The sequence below is a fragment of the Mustela nivalis genome, assembly GCF_964662115.1.
Source record: "Mustela nivalis genome assembly, chromosome: 6".
In the NCBI taxonomy this organism is placed as follows: domain Eukaryota; kingdom Metazoa; phylum Chordata; class Mammalia; order Carnivora; family Mustelidae; genus Mustela; species Mustela nivalis.
In genome coordinates, this window is record NC_139025.1 from 117,943,051 (window position 1) to 117,963,802 (window position 20,752).

Genomic DNA, 20,752 nt, shown 5'->3' on the forward strand with positions numbered 1-20,752 from the left:
TCTTTTGTAGTGTCTTTGTCTGACTTTGACATCAGGGTGATGCTGACCTCATAGAATGAATTAAGAAATGTTTTCTCCTCTTCAGTGTTTTAGGAAAGTTTGAGGAGGACTGCTTTAGTTCTTTAAATGTTTGGCAGAGTTCACTAGCGAAACCATCAGGTCCTTTGTTTGGAGATTTTTGATTGCTGATTTAATCTCCTTACTAGCTATAGGTCTATTCAGATCTATGTTTTCATGATTTATTCTTCATAGGTTTTGTGTTTCTAGGAATTTGTCCATTTCCTCTAGGTTATCCTGTTTGTTAATGTATAGCTGTTCACAGAACCCTTTTTAAAAAAATTTTTATTGATTTATTTGAGACAGAGAGAGTGCAAGATGCATGTTTAGACTGGGGGGAGGGGCAAAAGAGGAGGGAGAGGGACAGGCAGTCTCTGTCCTAAGCACAGAGCCCATTGTGGGGCTGTATTTCAAGACCCTGAAATCACAACCTGGGCTGAAACCAAGAGTCCAACACTCAACTGACTGAGCCAAGCAGGTGCCCTAAACTCTTTTATAATCCTTTTTATTTCTTTAGAATTGGTAGTAAGGACTCCACTTTAATTTTAGTGAATGATTTTAATAATTTGAGACTTTTCTCTTTTTTTCTTAGTCCATTTAAGCTAAAGATTTGTCATTTTGTTGATCTTTTCAAGGAACAATCTTTTCAAGAAACTTCTGGTTTCATTGATTTTCCTCTATGGTTTTTCTGTTCTGTATTTCCTTTATCTCTGCTCTAATCTTTATTATTTTCTTCCTTCTGCTATCTTGGGTTTAGTTCTTTTTCTAGTTGCTTAAGTTGTAAGCTTAGGTTGCTGATTTGAGCTTTTTCTTTTTCTTTTTTTTTTTTTTAATGCAAGCATTTATAGCTATATATTTTCCCCTTAGCACTGCTTTCCCTGCCTCCGTCAGTCTTGGCATGTTGTATTTACATTTTCATTCATGTCTAAGTATTTCCTAATGTCTCTTGTGAGTTCTTTTTTTAATCCATTGGTTGCTGAAGAGTGTGTAGTGTAATTTCCACAAATTTGTGAATTTTCCAGTTTTACTTCTGTTCTTGGTTTCTAACTTTATCCTGTTGTGGCTGGAAAGGATATTTTGTGTGATATTTATCTTTCTAAATCTGTTGAGGCTTAATTTGTGGCTGAACATATGGTCTGTCCTGGAAAATGTCTTACATGCATCTGTGAAGAATATATACTCTGTGTTGGGTAGAGGGTTCTGTATATCTCTTTTGGGTCTAGTTGGTTTATGATGTTTAGTCCTTTATTTCTTATCTTCTATCTGGTTGCTTTATCCATTATTGTGAGTGGGATGTTGAAGCCTCTAACTATAATTGTACAACTCTTTATTTCTCCCTTTAGCTTGTTTATTATTTTTTTTGGAAGATTTTTATTTATTTATTTGAGAGAGAGAGCACATGAGCAGGGGGGAGGGGCAGTGGGCGAGGGAGAGGGAGAAGTAGACACCCCACTGAGCAAGGAGCCAGTCCCTGGGCTGGATCCCAGGACCTTGAGATCATGACCTGAGTCACTGAGTTGCCTCCTGCCCTCAATTTTGTCAGTTTTTGCTTTATATGTTTTGGTGGTCTGTCAGTAGATGTGTAAATGTGCAGAACTATTGTGTCTTCTGCTGTATTGAATCATTTATTAATATATAATATCCTCTCTAGTTTTTAATGAGACAAAATCATGAATGTTTTAAAAAGCAATAAATCTTTAAGTTAATATACTTTTTCCTCCATCTGAAAAGTTAAATATTTAAAATGGCTCCTCGGGGCGCCTGGGTGGCTCAGTTGGTTAAGCAACCGCCTTCAGCTCAGGTCACGGTCCTGGAGTCCCAGGATCGAGTCCCGCATCAGGCTCCCAGCTCCATGGGGAGTCTGCTTCTCCCTCTGACTTTCCCGCCTCTCATGCTCTCTTTCACTGTCTCTCTTTCAAATAAATAAATAAAAATCTTTAAAATAAAATGGCTCCTCATTGTAATTATATCACGTACAACTTTTATTTTTATATAAATTAACAAATAATTTATTGTTTATTGCAGATATGCCAAATTCTTTGTAGGAAGAATATTCACTGTTAAAGTTTTAGCTGATAAAACAATATATGCAGATAAAACAGGAAGGGAAACATTGTTTCTCCCCATTTAAAAACAAAAATTGATGTATTTGAAAGTTGGTGGATACAGCTATAAAGCATAAGCTCATTCTTACTATTCTTTTTTTTTTTAAAGAGATTTTATTTATGTATTTGACAGAGATCACAAGTAGGCAGAGAGGGTTGGGGGGAAGCAGGCTCCCCACTGAGCACAGAGAGGCAGATGTGGAGCTCAAGGCTTAACCCACTGAGCCACCCAGGCATCCTCATTCTTACTATTCTAACATTTTGGTTTCTTATGAAATGGATATTCCTCCTGTAGAAATAATTGTAAGAAAAGTCTGATCCCCTGTTGAAATTTTTTCAGTTTTGCTTATGACCTACTGATGCTTTATACAGTACTCCTGGAATTTACTGAACTACAGTCTTGATGCTGTTTTTTGTATTAAGATAAGTCAGTTTTCAGTATTAATAATTCCGTGGTAACCTACATGGAGAATAGTTTCTGCTTAAATGAATTAGGAAATGGTAAATCTTTAATAATAAGGTTAAAGTATTTGAATTTTGGGAAGTGAGAATTAATTAAACATACTTGACAGAAGACCATGTTTTTCTTCAAAGCAGCTATTGTCTCCAAATCCAATAAAGGTGAAGATGCATGAATTCTTAATATAATATTCTGTGGAGATTCTCTTGCTTTAGAACTGTCATTTTTCTCTTCCTTAGTATTGGTTAGTTTTTTGTTACATATACATAATGCTTATTATATAACATTCTTATAGGTTAGGAAATATCCAACTTAATAAAAATTTAGAAAACAGGCCACTGAAGTTATCATTAATCAGAAATATTTCTGACCCCCAGTGTTGCCTGTACGTATGAGCCATAAGGTCACCCTGAAGAGTAGTCTTTGTAAGCTCAATCAAGTTTATTAAAGTCAGAGGAAAATTAATATTCAGGCTTCTACTTTTATTTCTCACTTGATTTAACTTAGAAGTGCTTTAGGACCTTGGCCTACTTTTGTACTATTCATTTATTGGTAGTAATTATTAATTGATGAATTGGGATTTGATGTCAACTATTCTGTATTAACCAGTTTGTTTATCGTATCCTATTTTTCAGTTTGTGGATATTACATAGTTTCATCAAGATGCTTATTTTATTTTATAAAGCATTTTTTCTCTGGTGATGTATAAATATAAGGTCTGGTTAGTTTACTTCCCCATAGCCAGAACGAATCAGGGCCAAATCAAGGAACTCATCTAACCACATTCAGCATCCATGTTTAATTCATATTATTGATGGTGGCATGTGGTATATATCTTTATGTATACTACATAGGAACTGTAAGTTTCCTCCCAAGACTTAATAGAGCCATTTCATTTATAATGCATGTGTATATACTGCTTTATACATTTCACTGTGCTTTCATATTGTTTACATTTCCCTTATCCTCAGAACAAACCTGGGGGATAATCTTTAATAACATTATCTTTAAGTCAGTTGAGTTTCATCAAGATTGTTTTGCTTGGACAAAAATTCAGGTCTCTTGACTTTTTGTTAATCATCTACCTGGTTGCCTACAGAGAAAACAGTAAAACATCTCATGATAATACATGTCAAACTACTGTAATACTAGTAGTTCTTTATTTGCACAGCATTGGCATTTTTCAGAGCACTTTTTATTATTTTTAGAAAGAAATTTAGCAGAGTTCTTATATTATTATGCATACTATAATTTTCCTTTATTAGATTCGTATATTCATTAGATACAGAGTACCTCTATATGCTTTGTACTAGATTGCTTGCTAAAGTACAAAAATAGTCTCTGCATTCAAAGCAGGGGGATCAGGCCATCAGGGCACTGTTAAGAGCTTATGGACAATGTATTACAAACTAAATTTGCTGAGGGCACTGAAGAAACGCTTTTGATAGTGACTTGCGCTATCCTTCTTTCTGCCTTGAATGTAGAGATAATGCCTCTATCTACTGCAAGTGGCTTTGAAGCAACAAATCAGCACACTTAATGCAGCAAAAAGAGAGGGACTTGGTCTTTGATGACCTTCTTGAGCCTCTGTGATGACCCTAGACTAGGAACTCTGGACTTCTTATGTGGAGAAAAAAAGTTAATGCCATATTTGTTTAAGTTACACCTAAGTCCAATTTTCAATTACTTATAGTCAAATATTTTCTCTCTGTCTTTGTTCTTGACTTTTCAAAACTTTGTTTTAATGGAAATTGAGCATACTCACTAAAATAGACTGTAGTTGAATCTGCATTACCCAGCTGCAGGAGCAATCAGTATTTGGCCAACCTTGTACATTCTTGTACATCCTTAATAATTAGAACTCAAGGAATTTTAGAATAGGAGTATATGAAAATATTATGGAAGTATAGGGAATATAGTGACTAACATGGCCTGAAGTAGAGGTAAAGGCCCATTAGAAAAGTCCATATAAAGCAGGTGACATAAGAGGCTTTGAGGGCAAATAAATAATGGAAGAAAGAGCATTGCTAGTGGAATTTCTGACATGTATAAAGGGTCTTTAAAGGGCAGGATATATTCAAAGAATGGGAAATAGATTACTGTGGCTATAGAGTTTAGCAGAGGTGAGTGACAGTAGATAAATAAAGAAGGATGATTTGGTGTCATCATAATGAAGCATTATATACCATTAACCAAGAAATTTGGAGCTCATCATATAGGTATCAGGAAGTGAAAGTATAATTAGGTCTTGGAAAACTAACAGTGACAGTAATATAGGCTGTGATTTTGGAGTAGAGAATGGAGAAAGAAGATGGTAAAACTGTACTAGTGGTCCAAATGATAGAAAGGCATTTAATGACGACTGCAGTGGGCTTGGTCAGGGGGAGAGAGAAACTTTAAGAGATATTTCAGAGGTTGAATCATTATGGGTAAGATGTGCCTGGGTAAGATGTGGAGGAAGGAGTCAGAGTCATAGTGACTTGAGTAGTGATGTAGCAGAAGACAGGTTCGGGGTAAGTACAGAAATGAGCCTGGTGTGTTAAGTTTGAAGTGCGCATAGTACATTCAGGTAGAGGTATCCAGTTTGCCAAGTGGAAATACAGAAATGGACCTCAGGAGAGTCTCATACTAGAGTCCCACAACTTATCTTTCCTCTCAGATGTGTCATATGCATATACACACACAAACATACATTCAAATACACACATATACACAGGATATATATACACATAGTTGATCCTCATTCTTCATTGCTTTCATTTCTGCAAATTCCCTTACTTGCTACAATTTATTTGCAACCCCCAAATCAATAATTTTGGTGCTTCCACGATCATTTGTAGATGTACTCAGAGTGGTGAAAAAATGAGTTGCCTGGGGTACCTGGCTGATTCAGTAGAGGTATAGCATGTGACTCTTGATCTTGGGGTTGTGAGTTCAAGCCCCACATTGGATGTAAGGATTAATTTAAAAAAAAAATGAGTTATCTTGGGCGCCTGGGTGGCTCAGTGGGTTAAAGCCTCTGCCTTCAGCTCAGGTCATGATCCCAAGATCCTGGGATTGAGCCCTGCATTGGGCTCTCTGCTCGGCAGGGAGCCTGCCTCCCCCTCTCTCTCTGCCTGCCTCTCTGCCTAATGTGATTTCTGTCTGTCAAATAAATAAATAAAATCTTAAAAAAAAAATTTAAAAATGAGTTGCCTGATTTGCACATTCTCAGCTGAGTTTGAACAAGGTGACATTTGCTTTCTTATTTTAACTCTCATTCTTTAAATTAATGTCCTTTTCTCCATTTCCTTAGTGCCAAATTTTTCATATTTTTGCACCTTTTTGGGCTGTTTAATGTGTTCTCCAAAGTGCAGAAGAGCTGTGTAGTGTTCCTAAATACAACATAGTTCTGATATGCCTTATGGCGACATGTGTGTTAGATAAACGTTATTCAGTCGTGAATAACACTATTGAGTTAGATTTTAATGAGTGAACAGAATTTATTAAATAACATGTTTTTAAGTGAAATACACATAAAACAAAATTTATGTATTGATCATTTGATGAAAATGTTATAAATCGGAGGCTCTTCCCATTTCCTAGAAACAGTTGAAGTACAGTATTCACTGATGCAGTGTTGATGAAAACTTTATAGAACATACCTACCACAATAGTAAGAATTGACTGTGTATGAACATAAAATCTGCTATTCTTTTATGAACAATTCTTACATTTGTACAGTGCAGACTTTGGCCTCAATTTATGGTTAAGATTATCATGACAAGAAATATATAACTCTCTCTTCTTGTTGAAAGATAAATATATATCAGACAAAAACAGTTTGCTGTTTTAGATCAGATAGATGATTCTGTATTGCTTCCTAAGTCAGCAGGTTTTTCATAAAATGGAATTTTGAAGACATTCAGATGACATTGGCTGACAGCATCTAAATGACCATCTATAGCACACTTGAGTATAACGTGGTTGTCAACATCATATTCTTGGGCTGCCAGTTTCTTTTATAGCTTGGTGTTACTCTCTTTAGCAAGCTTGTAATATTTTCAGTCCCTCTTCTCTTAGAGATATTTATTTTACAATGGTGTTTATGTGTGAGGGGGTTTCATAATCGAACACTAGTGTTTGTGCATTCACATCTGTCAATTTGCTTGAAGACAACAGCTCAAAAGAATTTTTCCACCTTTTATTCACGAATGTTGGTTCATATCAGTAGGGATATTTTAACATGACAGGTATTATGTGAGAGTGGGAATTATCCATATCTTCTGACATAACATCAGTGTTATGTTGAAAATTAACATTCAGCATTGTATCTCACTTTTTATTGTCTGCAAACCTGAAAGCAGGGAATTGGCATTTACAGAGTCAAGGACAAGAAGACATACAACTCTATGTAAATAACTTTTATGCTCCAAAGTGCTTCTGTGCTTTGTCAACATATATCTTTTCTAATCACCTTTCTTTTTGATATAGAAGATATGCCCTGGGTTGTTATTATCTTATACAGCTATATAGTTAAATATATAAAATAAAAATGGTACAGAATTCCATTTAGAGATGCTTCAGTTTGGGGTGGCTGATTTACTTGTGCTGCTTAAGCTTCTAACTTGATTTCCTTTTGACTAATTGTGTGGTCTTCTAACTAATGTATTAGAGTGAATGTTCTCTGTCTTTACTGCAAGCAGTAGATTTTGTCATTAAGTGTAGTTCAGAGATGACAAAATTTTTTTCCTCTTTTTATTCTTGGTAGATGAATTTAATCTTCACTCTACATATAGGAATATCTCATAGATCTCTTCTTTGTCTGCATTATGACTAGTGTATTTGAGTTTCAGGATTGATATTCTTTAATTATTCTGCATTCAGAGAACAAAATATTTATAGTTTAATTCCTGTTGACTTGAATATTAAGCTTCCTGTATTTTTAGTTTCTTCTTCTCACTTGGAATAATCTAATGTTCTAATAATAAAGGTTAATATTTAGTAAGGTTGACTAGCCCTTGACTTACCTGAAAGAGTCTATGTTAACTTACTCCAATTCAGCAAACTGTCATGCAACATAAAGATATATGATAATTTCAGGATTTTATGTAAAGTTCTTCAGTACATGTAATTAAGTAGGAGTACTTTCTTAAACCTATAGATTGCAAGGGATTAACTAAAAGATGAAGATATCTTTCTAAACTAATATCCCTCTAATGGAAGTGTAAGGTAATAACTGTAAATGGTAAGTATACCATATAGTTTCAGAGAAAATTATTTGAAAAATCTGGTGATTCATTGGTGGTGGTTCCTAAACCTCTTTATAAGGATGGCAATATTTATGAGTTTATTTTTGCTGTTGACTGTCCCTCCAGCCTTACTATACACATTTCTCCTCTAAATGTGTTCATGTCCATCTCTCTTTCACTCAAATGCTTTCGTTTCCCCTCTTCCACCAATCTGTGAATAAATACTCCTTAAATCTTCAGATCAAAAAAATTTTTTTTTTCTCCAGAGAAACACTACAATCCAACTAATTTCTCTTCTCACTGGCTTTATTTTTATGAATTAATTGCTGCTGTATCATTACTTCGCTTAATCTTAATTTTTGTTCAGTGTAACAAATGTCTCCTGTGTGCTTGTTGTAATGATGTGTGAGCTTGGTGGGGTAGGGAAGTATGCTCCAGGCAGGCTCCCCAGAGGAAGTGATCCTGGACATGAACCTTGAAGAGCAAGTAGGAATTTCCTATTCGTGCAAAGGGTAAGGATATATTGGCTAAGAGAACAGTGTGAGAACACATGGGATTCAGTATGGCTGTGGTGTGATAAAGGGGGGAGATATGAAATGAAGCTGAGGAGATAGGCATGAGCCAGGTCATTGAGTACTTTAAATGTCGTCCTGTCCATTTTTTCTGTGGGTGAGCTTTGACTTCATTCTATGGAGAGTAGCCATGGAAGAGTCTGACATATTATGGTGTGTGCTGTGACAAGATTTTCATTTTAGAGTGATCATTATAAATGATTCTGGGGTAGGATAAGAGTGGGCCAGTTGGATTACTGAATTGGCCATATTGAGAGATAATGACCTGGATTTGAGTACTATTGATAGGGATGGAATTGAGAGAGTAGACTTGGAACAAGTTTAGAGTAGAAATCAATGAGGTTTTAAGATGATTGGTGAACTGTGATTACTGCTAGACTTTTGGCGTGTCTAAGTGGCTGCTGCATTGTTAACCAGAGCAGGGAACTGAAAGAGCGGATGGATTTTAGGAAGAGATGAAAAGCTCACTTTTGAACATGTTGAGTTTTTACCTATGGTATATTCAGGTGGGAATATCTAAAAACAACAGGATGTTGGAGTCTGAGGCTCAGGTGAAAGGTCAGAATTAGGGGTTATCATGTGAGGGGTCCTCCTAGTCCAGGTGGGAATCCAGAGTATGTATGCCAAAACGCTGAACCCTATGAGGAAAAGGAAGAGAGAAATACAAGAAAGAAAGACAGAGTCTTCTCTGTCTTTACCTAATTCCTCTTGAAAGGACAATTTTATCTTTTCTACATCCTCAATCAATACCTTAAATAGTATATTATGTAAAAGATACTCAGTAAATGTTTGCCACTTATTCTGTTCAACTAGAAAGCATCTCATTTACTTAGAGACTTGTTTCATATTTTATCCAATTCCATGACTTGATAAGAAAAATTTTTAAGTATTAATTTTAAGAAATTTTAATTCCAATATAGTTAACATACAGTGTTATGTTCGTTTCAGGTATACATTACAGTGATTCAGTTCTCTTCATTACTCAGTGCTTATCATGATAACTGTACTCTTAATTCCCCTTACCTATTTCACCCATCCCCCCCACCTCCCCTCTGGTAGCCACCAGTTTGTTCTCTATCTAGTTAACAGTCTGTTTTTTGGTTTGTCTCTTTTTCTCTTTGCTCATTTGTTTTGTTTCTTAAATTCCACATATGAGTGAAATCACATGGTATTTGTCATTTTGCTTAGGATTATGCTCTAGATCCATCCATTTTGTTGCAGATAAGAATTTTTTGTTCTTGTTTTTGTTTTCTTGTTTTGTTTTGTTTTTACTTGACAGAGATCACAAGTAGGCAGAGGGGCAGGCGGGGGAGGGGGGAAGCAGATTTCCCGCTGAGGAGAGAGCCTGATGTGGGGCTTGGTGGGACTTGATCCCAGGACCCTGGGATCATGACCGGAGCGGAAGGCAGAGGCTTTAACCCACTGAGCCACCCAGGCGCCCCTAGAAATATTTTTAATTCATATCATTTCATGAGCACCTACTGTGTACTAAGCATTGGGTTAAATACTTTACACATGTTATCTGATATTATCTCTAAAATAACCCTTCATAAGTGGGTTTTATTATTTCCATTTTTGTATTTGAAGAACCTGAAGTTAAGAAAGATTAAGTGAATTTATCAACTTTTTCACACATCTATGAAAAACTCCAGAATTCATTATCTTAACCACCACTGATGTTTGAAACAAAAGACCATTTGCCAGTCTTCTGTTTGGGTTCCACTATGAGAATTATTCTAAACCAAAGGCTCTGATTTATCCTAAATTTTATATGGTCAGTCTTATGTAGATTAGCATAGTAGTTGGACACCTTTGTTCCTGAGTACAGTAAGCCTTTACTTAATTCTTTTTAACTTTCTGGGCCACTACTACTTTATTTTTCTATTAGCAGTTTGCACTAGATGAGTGCTAAATTGCTTATGGTTCTAAAATCCTATAAATCCACGATTTGAATATCTCAAAAACTATTCCTCAGAGTCTACTACGAGGTTTTAGACATTCACAGACTAGAGGTTTAATGTCTCAATTAAAATTATATGCAAAATATGATTCATGTATATGCATTTTGGGGGAAATGCAATTCACAGTTTTCATCAGATTCTCATAGTTTTATGTCTCACCACTCTCCCTTCACCCAGAAGATTAAGAACTTAGTTTTAGAAATATTTTTGCATAATATAATGAACTACAGTGCTTCATGAAATCCTGTCCTGAGTAGTTATTTTTAACAAGGTATTGTTATCCATTAGAAGTGATTTTCTGAGGTAAGGTTACTTTTTTGGCTACTTAAACCCACAGTGTTTCCTAAAGTAAAACACCTCTTAGAGGACTTGAAAACAAGTCCTCTAAGTAGCATGAGTAACAGTTTGTCTCTGCTTAATGGTAAACTAAAGAATGGTTAAAGAATGCTCAGTTTTAAAGTATGATTCAAATAACCTTCACTAATATTTATTTCCTACTTTGCATCTTCTTGTAGGAAAAGAGTATTTGAGGGCCATTTGTAAGGAAAGAAGAGGAAGCAATGACATAATGCCTACAGTTGGAGCCAGTTAAACTGGGTTTGTACTTCCTTTTTTCATAATGTCACACATTTATTCTAGTCTTGAATCCCTTTTTTCAACCTCTTGCCTTATTCCAGCATCAAATCTTATAATTTTGAAACTTACCTTACTATGGAAGAGACAAAGATGAATAAGAGATGCCCTTTTCAAAGTATTTGCAATGTCTCTGTGAATAAGAAAGACAGAATGATAAAAAACTAGATAATAGTCTATTTTCAGATAAGAAGCTTTGAGAAGTTTGGTAAATTGCTCAAGGTCAAAAGCTCTTCAAACTCTCTCATTCCAAACCTCATTTGCCTTCTATTAGGTCACAATGCTTCTCATTTTATTTAGGTTTAGTTATTGTACAGTTGACAATAACTAATTTGAGAACCAAGAAAGACCTCATAAATTTAATTTCAGGAATCTTTTTTGTTTTTTAAAAGATTTTATTTATTTATTTGACAGAGAGAAACACAGTGAGAAGAGGGAATACAGGCAGGGGGAGGAAGTGAGAGAGGGAGAAGCAGGCTTTCCACCCAGCAGGGAGCCCAATGTGGGGCTGGATCCCAGGAACCCAGGGTCCTGACCTGAGCTAAAGGCAGATGCTTAATGACTGAGCCAGCCAGGTGCCCCCAGGAATCTTTCTGATGAAGAAAAAGGAGAGAAAATTCCCTTGAAGTTTAGGAGATTGGAGAAGGGAAGTGTATGTGCCGAACACTGCTCTAGGGCCATCACATGAATTAGCTCATTTAATTCACAATAACTAGGTGAACTCCTTGGTATTATCTGGTTTTATCCTTATTTTAAAAATGAGGAGGGGTACCTGGCTAGCTCGGTTGGAGGAAAACCTGTCTCTTGATATTGGGATTTTGAGTTCGAGCTCCAAAACAAAACAAAACAAAACAAAAACTTGGGGCACCTGGGTGGCTCAGTGGGTTGGGCCTCTGCCTTTAGCTCAGGTCATGATCTCAGGTCCTGGGATCAAGCCCTGCTTCAGGCTCTCTGCTTGGCGGGGAGCCTGCTTCCCCTCCCCCCCACCCTCTGCCTGCTGCTTTGCCTACTTGTGAGCTCTCTCTCTCTCTCTGTCAAATTGTTGCGAGCAAAACCCCTGCGTCCTGCCAGGAGGTTACAACGTATAAAGAAGAGATAGAGAGATGGATATGATGTAACTCACTTGATCTTTATTGGGACGAGGTCCGCACCACTATCGTGGCCCGGTCACGGTCCGCTGACGTTGTCATGGAAAAGGAGACGTCGCCTCACAATCTAGACAGAGAGGTTACCACAGAAGTTGAGACTGAGAACCAGCGAGTGGTCGCAAGCGTCGGTAGCACCGGCGATGATGTTCTCCCGACAGGGAACTCGCTTCACCTCAGTCCAACCCGATGCCTCTTTATATACTGTGCTAAGTCTCCTTCATAAACATATTATATCACTTATTTTTCTTATGCTTACACACCAAAAACATACACACGTCGTAAACATGTTTTAGTTTACGATATTTCGCACAAGTTAAAATATTTACAACTTGTTACTCCGCGCTAATCTTATCACTACACGCATACGGTCTAGGCTTATTTGCTATGTGGTTAGTTTGTATTTTGTTTCTGTTTTTCATTTAGTAGGGGTTTGCACTTACTACATATTATTTATTTATTTATTCATTTATTTATTACACTTTATTTATTAAAGGTTCGTACTCACTACACAAATAAAATCTTAAAAAAAGAACTTGAAAAAAATAAAGATGAGGGGACTGAGACTCAGAGAAATAAATAAATTGCTCAAGATCACACAGCTAGTAACAAAGCTAAGCTAACAAAATCAGAATTAAAAGTCTTTAATTAGGAAAGGTTAGATAGTGTTTATTTCATGCCCATTGGCTTAAATATCACACAAGCCAAATGAATAGCTGGACAGTTTGGTTTGACCCCCTCGCTGTTAGTATCATCTGTAAACATTTTCAATTGGACTATTTACATCTTTTTATTTTATTACTGTTATTATTTTATTTATTTTACTATTTTTAAAGTTTACATCTTTTTAATGAGTTTTTCATTATAACCAGTTTGAAAAGGTAATTGTTTAAGCCATGGGAAAGAGGGATTTTCAAGCTCCCAGAATAGTGAATAGTATCCCATGCCAGAAGGGACTTTGCACAGAGTCAGGTCTCAGTCCGGCCTGCCCCAACTTTCCTCCTGACTTCTCTGGTCTGCAGACTCCTTAGCCTGCCTTTGGACTCCTTTTGTGAGATGAGAAGGTTGAGCTGATTGTTCCTTACCTCTCTTACGGCTATGTAAAGTTACTGTCTCAGTAAGAGGAGTTTCATGTGCTTCAAATGTAAATATCAAAGAATTTTTAGAGATGGAAGGAAAGTCTTTAGAGATCAGCTAAGGGAATCCTCCCATATGACAGATGAAGAAACAGAGACCCTCACCTTTGTGTGACACTTCGAACATTCAGAGCTCTTTCACGTACATTAACCTCATACGAGCCTCACCGCAGTCTTCTGGATTAAATATTATCATTTTTGTAGAAATGAATTTGTGCAAGGTCTCGTAGCTGGGCCTAAAGTTTAAGAGGTTTGCTTGCTTAGTGGGATTAATTATATCCTGTGATGGAGTGCTGTCGTATGAGAAAGTGAGAATTCAGTGATTGATGAAGCAAGTCCAAGCAGGAACAGCAGACATTTCCCAGTACGAAAGTGAAATGATCTCACAGTATAAATAGCAGAAACAGAGAGGGAAGGAGGTGGCAAAAACTGAGGTCTGTGAGCTGATTTAAACTTTGTTTTCATTTATTCCTGGATTAGGAGTAAGCAGAACTGACTTTTAGTGGTGTTGTGTTTATCAATAGTGTAATATTTAAGTTGCTTTATCCTTAAAATAATTCAAACAGAAACTGTATTTTGTAATAAAGTATTAAAAAATTGTAGGTGAGCTAGGGGAACTTTAAACAGTTCATTTAGAAGGGGATCCTGAAAAAATAAAGGAATAAGTAAGTGTAGGAAGCTAAGGTTCACACACAATTATTTATTTCATTGCATTTAGTGATACGAGGTGTTTTTGGTGTTTTATCCCCCGTTTCTGCTCTGTAGTAGGGACATGTCCCTTGGAAATGTTACCTGTTTCTGTGCCAGTGACTGGGTGCTAAACAACAAATTGCTTTACCTTGGTTCTTTCCTTCTTTCCATTTATTTATTTATTCATTCATCCATCCATCCATCCATCCATCTATTTATTTATTTATTTATATTTCTAAAAAGGTTTTATTTATTTATTTGACAGAGACACAGTGAGAGAGGGAACACAAGCAGGGGGAGTGGGAGAAGGAAAAGCAAGCTTGCGGCCGAGCAGAGAGCCCACTGTGGGGCTCAATCCCAGGACCCTGGGATTATGACCTGAGCTGAAGGCAGCCCCTCATTTATTTGTTTTTCTAAGTTTTTATTTAAATTTCAGTTAGTTAACACACAGTGTAATATTAGTTTCAGGTCTGTAATATAGTGATATACCACTTCCATACAACACCCAGCAGTCATCGTAACAAGTGCCCTCCTTAATCCCCATCCCATATTTAACTGCCCCCACCACCCACCTCTCCTCTGGTAACCATCAGTTTATTCTCTGTAATTAAGAGTCTGTTTCATGGTTTGCCTCTTTTCTTTTTTTCCCCCTTTGCTTGTTTGTTTTGTTTTTCAGATTCCACATGTGAGTGAAATCATATGATGTTTGTTTTTTTTCTGACTGACTTATTTCACTCAGCATAATACTAGTCTATCTCCATCCATGTTGTTGCAAATGGTAAGATTTCATTCCTTTTTAGGACTGAGTAATATTCCCGTGTGTGTGTGTGTGTATGTACACCACATTTTCTTTATCCATTCATCAGCCAGTGGACACTTGGGCTATTTTCTTAATTGGCTATTGTAGATAATGCTGCCTACTTTGGTAACTTTCTGTAAACAATCTATTTTTTTTTTAATTGGAAAGAAAATTGTTTTAAAACTTGTATATGGATGTTAGCAGTTTTTCTTTTACAGTTTTGGTCTCCAAATTGTCTTTCCTTTAAAATGAGCTGATTTTTTTTTTTTTTGATTGCATGGTATGATGTTGCTTTCACTGTGGATATTACAATTTTATCATTAAGAAAATTTCTATTTTTCATTGTGTACTAAAGTTTTTTAAAATTATAAATGATATTCTGTAGAAGTAATGGAGCAGTTCTAATCAAAAAGGAAAGCAATGAAGGTGGAGTAAATGTAGAAAAAAAAATTGAAAGCAACATTATAAGATTTGATGTAAATTAGAGAGGAAGAATGTTCTTGAAATCTTTTTTCCTTGAGAGTCCTTTTAAAGATTCTCTTGCCCATCTGCTGATGGTCTTACCAAGCTCTGCCTCATAGCCCACTCCCATTCTCACCCCATTGCAGATCCATGGAATTCAGAGAAATGGCATTTGAGGACAAATTGAATAGACTGGTCTTTCATTCTTAATTTTATGTCTGATCTCAAAACTTGTGCAAGGGTTTTTTTCTTTTCTTTTCTTTTCTTTTTTTTTTTTTAAAGATTTATTTATTTATTTGACAGACAGAGGTCACAAGTAGGCAGAGAGGCAGGCAGAGAGAGAGGAGGAAGCAGGCTCTCTGCTGAGCAGAGAGCCCGATGCGGGGCTCGATCCCAGGACCCCGGGATCATGACCTGAGCCGAAGGCAGAGGCTTTAACCCACTGAGCCACCCAGGCGCCCCTGCAAGGGTTTTTTTAAACTGCCACTTTAAGGTTTGTTATTTAAAAAAAAAAAAAGATTTTACTTATTTGACAGAAGAGAGAGTGAGAGCAGGAGCGGGGGCCTGAGGGAGATGGGTAAAAGGAGAGAGACAAGCAGACTCCCTACTGAGTGGGGAGGCCAATGTGGGGCTCAATCCCAGGACCCCGAGATCTTGACCTGAGCTGAAGGCAGACGCTGAACTGATCCACTTTAAAGTTCTTTAAAGGAAAAACCAAAAAGGCCACTTCATAGTACTTGATACTTAATTTTTGTTTTGCTATAGCTTAGGAGCTGGTCTCCTAGAAACTTCCAAAATCTGATATAAACACTTTCATTAAACTGTGCCTATTATAATATGACTGTCATGCTTGCCCAGAGTATAGTGAGTTTTAAGGACTACAGTTAGCTTCTTGTTGGCCAGCTGTGATTCAGGGGTCATGGTAAAGTTCTGATATTTAGCTGAAGGCTTAAAATTTTTAAAGGTGACTGGGCTTTTTCCTGTGATTTGTGTTTCCCTTGTTTGGCATTACTGCTAAGGGCCAGGCTTCCAGACTGGTGTCTCATTCACATTAAAACATTCCCTCTGTATGTGTATGGTCCATGTAATTCAAAAGGAATGGTTTTAATAGATTAAGCCTTTGATTTTTAAGCTAATTATTTCTATAAAGAAATAGTTGGAACACTTTGTATTTTTCTGTCTTATTGACAAATCTGGTAGCACTAAATAAAGTGGTTTGCCAGGAGATTTATTCAACATTAATACAGATTTGCTTTATTCTATGGAATTTGGTTTCTGTGCCAGGGTGCTTTCTAATATGAGATCAGTTCTTACGAGACATATGGAATTATGGGAAATTTCAGATACTTTTTGATGTCATGTTCAGTAAATTTCAGGGTGATGGCGAGGGAAATACAAAGATGTTGATTTGTGTGTGTTTTTGAGTGTGATCTGACACCAAGGAAATATAAGAAACTGATTTGCTGCTTTCTTCTTAAAGCTTAATATGGCAGTAGAGTTATAAGAAAATACTTGTTTTTCTTTTTCTAAATGTATTTCTATTTAACAAATATAAGTCAGGACTTCATTTTATATCTTGGTGTATATTTTAAAGAGTTAAATGAGTTGATTCATATTTTTAAAAACCAGAAATATAGGTGATAAAGTGGAGTTACCGAATCTGCTGGCATATATTTGTAATATCAGTGCATTTGTCGTTGCCTGGGTATTTGAATTTACTCAGAAAAAAACACTATCACACAAGTAGAGTTAATCGAGTATTTTTTGGCATATATATGTGCCACCTCCATTTATTTTCATTTCTCAAATTGAGAAGGTTGGATGATTCTCATAAGTATTCAAAAATTATTCCACTGGGTAAAATTGAGAGTATTGTTAATGATATACTTTATGTTGGCTAGTTGAACATAATTTAAAAAGTTGATAATTATTTGCCCTCTGGTCTTTTTTTAGGAGAACCTATCTCCAAGCACAATTTAAACCAAAGACCATTAATTACAATCAGATTTTCTATGAACACTGATTTTTAAATTAAAAATTGTATAAGCTCCCTTGCTGACTTCGTTCATCTTTATATATAAACAACATTTCAGTGAAAGATATTGTAGCCATGGGGCGCCTGGGTGGCTCAATGGGTTTAAAGCCTCTGCCTCTGGCTCAGGTCATGATCCCAGGGTCCTGGATCAAGCCCCGCTTTGGGCTCTCTGCTCAGCGGGGAGCCTGCTTCCTCCTCTCTCTCTCTGCCTGCCTCTCTCCCTACTTGTGATCTCTGTCTGTCAAATAGATAAATAAATAAAATCTTAAAAAAAGAAAAAAAGAAAGATATTGTAGCCTGAAATGTTATTTGTCTGCAGGTCTTCTTCAGGAGATATGAAAGAATGTAAAAGATTTGGGGAACTCTAGATTTTCCATTCAGAGTTTTTTAAAAATATACTTTATCATATTATGTGAAACCATAGTCCTTATAGTCTGAGGCCTGGTTATTTCAAATAGGGGAGAATGGTATTATCTAAAGATTAGCAGCTCAAAGCTAGTAAGTACAGTGAAATGTCCAGAGCCCCTTAAAAAGATCACATAAAACCAATAACAGAGAATATTGAAAGCCAGCTCACATTGTCTGAAGCAAAACTTAGAATCTACTTGAGTGCATAGAAATACTTCGTGTTCCTTGTTAATTTGGGGCAGTAAAAATGTAACAGCATGGAATAGGAATAGGTTTTAGAATAGAGAGAGACTTTGGAGATCATTTCATTATATCCTTCCATTTTACAATGAGAAACCAAATGTAAGAGGTTGTCACTCAGTATCAACCAAGTAGTGGCAGTAGTAGAATTAGAACACTCTGTCTTAACTGTTAAATCATTGATGATGGAACGTCAAAAATTGTAAGGGGACATAATGGTTATTATTATTGCTGTTTAAAAACTTTTACATACTTTTTAACTCTGTGAGCTCTTACACATGTACAAACTTGTGTAGTTCTCACTACAAATAGGGCATAGTAAGTCCTGTCCCCCCAGAAAACTATTTCAAGTTGTCCCCTTTTGTTCAGAACCTTTCTCTACATCCAACTAGTAAATAATATTATGTCAGTATTTTACAGATGCCTTTTATCAAATTAAGGTAGTTCTTATGTATTCTGAATTGTCTGAAGTTTTGTTATGAATGAGTGGGGAAATTTGTTAAATTTTTTTCTGTGTTTATCCAAATGGTCATATTGTTTTTCCTCCTTTATTCTGTTAATATGATTAATAGCATTGATTTTTTAAAAATGTAAAATCAGCCTTGCATTCCTTCTTATATATCGCTGAATTTGACTTGCTATTTTGTTAGAGATTTCTGCATCTGTATTTGAGAGAGATATTGTGGTGTATTTTTCTTAAAAATGCCTTTTTGGGGTTTGGGAATCAATCTGATGCTGGCCATACAAAACCAGTTGGGAAATGTTCCCTCCTCTACTTTGTAGAAGAATTTATGTTGGATTGGTATTACTTCTGTTTTTACATGTTTGATGGAATTCACCAGTGAGCCATTTGAAAATTTGGAGCTTTCTTTGTGAGGACATTTTTAAATTACAAATTTAATTTCCTTGGGGTGTCTAGGTGGCTCAGTCCATTAGACAGCTGCCTTCATCTCCGGTCATGATCTCAGTGTCCTGGGATTGAGCCCCACATCTGGCTCCCTGCTCAGCAGGGAGTCTGCTTCTCCCACTCCCTTTGCCTCTGGAGCTCATGTGCTCGCCTGCTTGTTCTCAAATAAATAAATAAAATCTTCATAAAAAACCCAAATTTAATTTCTTTGACAGATAAAGGGCTATTCAAGTTATCTGTTACTTCCAGAGTCAGTATTGGTAATCTGTGTCTTTTAAGGAATTTGTCTGTTTCATCATAGGTGTTGAATTTATTGTCATAAAATCATTCATAATAGGCTCTTGTTCTGTTAATATTTGTAGAGTCTCAAGTTATGTTCCCCCTTTCATTCCTGATATTGATGATTTCTGGCTTCTTTCATTCAGTGTAGCTAGAGGTCTATCAATTTCATTGACTTTTTTTTTTTTCTTTTCTTAGAACCATTTTTGTTTCATTCATCTTTCCGGTTTTTCAGTTGTCTGTTTTATTGATTCCTATTCTTGGTCATTTTGTAAGTGTCTACTTATTTTGATTTAATTTGTTCCCTTTTCTTCTAGCTTTTTATGGTGGAAGACTAGGTTATTGGTTTTGACCTTGGCCCCCCAATAAAAGCATAAAAAAAACTACAAATTTCCTCAAAGCACCTTTTTATGTTCATTCATTTCAAGATATTATCACATTTCCCTTGTGATTTTTTTATTTGGCCCTTGAATTATTTTAGAAGTATGTTGTTTAATTTGTAAATGCTTAAGAATTTTCTAGATATCTTTATTATTGATTTCTAATTTAGTACCATTGTGGTAAGGGAACATACTGTGTATAGTTTCAATCCTTTTAATTCTTAAGACTTACTCCTGGCTCAGCAGATGGTCTGTCTTGGTAAATGTTTCATAGGCAGTATAAAAATTTATATTTTTATTTTGTTGGTTTACATATTCTATAAATACCATTTCAGTTGAGAGTACTATTCTAGTCTTCTTTATCTTTGCTGATAAAAGAAAAGAAAAAAGAGTCTTCTTTATCTTTCGCTGTATCTGTTCTTCCAGTTACTGAGAGAAATGTTGATGTCTCCAACTGTATTTGTATACTTGTTTGTTTTCTTCCCTCCGTTCGTCAGTTTTTGCTTCATGTGTTTTGTACTTCTGGTATTCTGTACATACACACGTAGAATTATTCTGTGTTCTAAATGAATTGACCCTTGTTCATTGTGAAATGTTCCTCATTATCTTTGGTAATATTTGGTTTGTCTTCTATTTTATCTGGTATCAATATGGGTATTCCAGCTTTTTTAAGATTTTGTTGTATTGCGTATATCTTCCATCCTTTTACTTTTAACCTGTTTCCTTATTTTAGTGTGGAATTCTGATAGCTAACATATATTGATCTTACTTTTTTATTGGGTTTTTAATTGGACTATTTAGACAATTAACATTTAACTTATTTATCGGTGTGTTTGGGTTTAAATCTATCATCTTGCTGTTTGTTTTCTATTAACCCTTCCTTTGAATTAATTATACTTTTCTATTTAATCGTCCCTGTTGGCTTATTCCCCTACTGGCTTATTCTTTGTTCTACCTATTTATTTATTTTAGTGGTTACTCTATGGTTTATACTGTGCCTTTTTAGTTTACTACATTCAATTATCAAATAATATTCTATCACTTCTCATATAATGTAAGACCTTTATAACAGTATTTTTCCATTGCCTCGCGGTCATTTTTTTCTTTCTGCACTTCTTTATTATTATTATTATTATTATTTTAAATTATTTTTATTTTTTAACTTTCTTTTTTCTTTAAGATTTTATTTATTTATTTGACAGAGAGATCACAAGTAGGCAGAGAGGGAGAGGGGGAAGCAGGCTCCCCGCCA

At 35.8% G+C, this 20,752-nt stretch overlaps 1 protein-coding gene across 5 annotated transcripts in view; it reads left to right on the forward strand.

The window, feature by feature from the left end:
• The window catches only part of PEAK1 (pseudopodium enriched atypical kinase 1), a 305,386-nt gene that overhangs the window by 118,389 nt on the left and 166,245 nt on the right, over positions 1-20,752 (forward strand). For all 5 annotated transcript variants that reach the window (XM_082735956.1, XM_082735954.1, XM_082735957.1 and 2 more), the window contains one exon: positions 10,902-10,983. The gene's annotated coding sequence lies outside the window, so the exon portion shown is untranslated. The remainder of the gene's footprint in view (positions 1-10,901; positions 10,984-20,752) is intronic.